Source organism: Otolemur garnettii, unplaced genomic scaffold (genome assembly GCF_000181295.1).
Source record: "Otolemur garnettii isolate 467f Iridium unplaced genomic scaffold, OtoGar3 scaffold00024, whole genome shotgun sequence".
Lineage (NCBI taxonomy): Eukaryota > Metazoa > Chordata > Mammalia > Primates > Galagidae > Otolemur > Otolemur garnettii.
This window is the reverse complement of record NW_003852419.1, coordinates 14,923,861-14,924,870: the sequence shown is the minus strand read 5'-3', so window position 1 is coordinate 14,924,870 and position 1,010 is coordinate 14,923,861. Positions and strand designations below refer to the sequence as shown.

At 36.1% G+C, this 1,010-nt stretch overlaps 1 non-coding gene across 1 annotated transcript; it reads right to left on the bottom strand.

Annotated features, from left to right (window-relative positions):
- Positions 1-556: 556 nt before the first annotated feature.
- LOC111724623 lies at positions 557-621 on the bottom strand. Its single transcript, XR_002772888.1, has one exon. It is a non-coding gene; the product is annotated as a small nucleolar RNA SNORD78 (small nucleolar RNA).
- Between the last annotated feature and the right edge of the window lie 389 nt (positions 622-1,010).

The window sequence follows — 1,010 nt, the reverse complement described above, 5'->3', positions numbered from 1 at the left end:
ACCCTAGCACCAGCATATATCAGAATACCTATCCTTCCTATATCATATATTGGCTGAAAGTTAGCAAATTCATCCAGCTTCAGAATGCTTTTTGGCTAAGCCTTTTCATATTTTTCCCTTTGGGGGTCTTTTTAAGTTTGAATAGGAGGCAGCATTTACATTTTATCAGTATTCTCTGCAGGTGTGGGTTTTTGGAAGGAAATTGTCATTCCTCTAGAAAATAAAGGGTGTCATTTCATTTCACCTGGGACAAGAAAATTCTTCCTGAGCACTTTTCTGAGTGCTAATATTTTCTGAGTAAAAGAGGGAAGACATGCCACGTCCTGAAAACTTTTCATGGTGGCAGAATTTATGGAGCTGAATAACACAGACTCTTTCCCCCCCTTAGCTATTCAAACATAAGTGATCATGTTTAAAACCCACTCCACCCCAGCAAGGGTGTCATATCTTAGTTCAGTGTCAGTTTTTTTATGAGACATCAAAACCATACATTCTTATGTGAAATTTTTACTTTCAGAGTATTGCCTAACGTCTTCTGATTTTAGGAGAAGTTTTTTTCTTTAGCATTACATTTGTCCACGTGCTCATTTTAGGTCAGACATTTGATCAAGATCATTACAGAGAAACTTTGATTTCCCATAATTTTCAAAATAGAACCTGGTCCCAGAGTTTACAGAGGATGAGACCTTCTGGGAGTTCAGGATGTTATTTTCTATTTTAATACTAAACCTGGGAAATGCTTTTTAGACTGTCTTGAGAGGATTTATAGGAAGGAGAAGGGGAAGGAGTCAATCTTCTATTAAGCTGCTAAGCTGCTTTATGAATTCTAAACCTGTGGTGGGAAAGGAATGAAGAAATCTAATGCTTTTGACCTTGATCCTAAAAATAGCTATCAAGTGTGAATAAGATTTTTGACGTTCTGAAAGGAAATATTTCAAAGGGAACCAAAGAATATGTCAGAAGATTTTCAGACTATAAAAGTAAGTTATGCAAAGGACTAATGTTAGAAA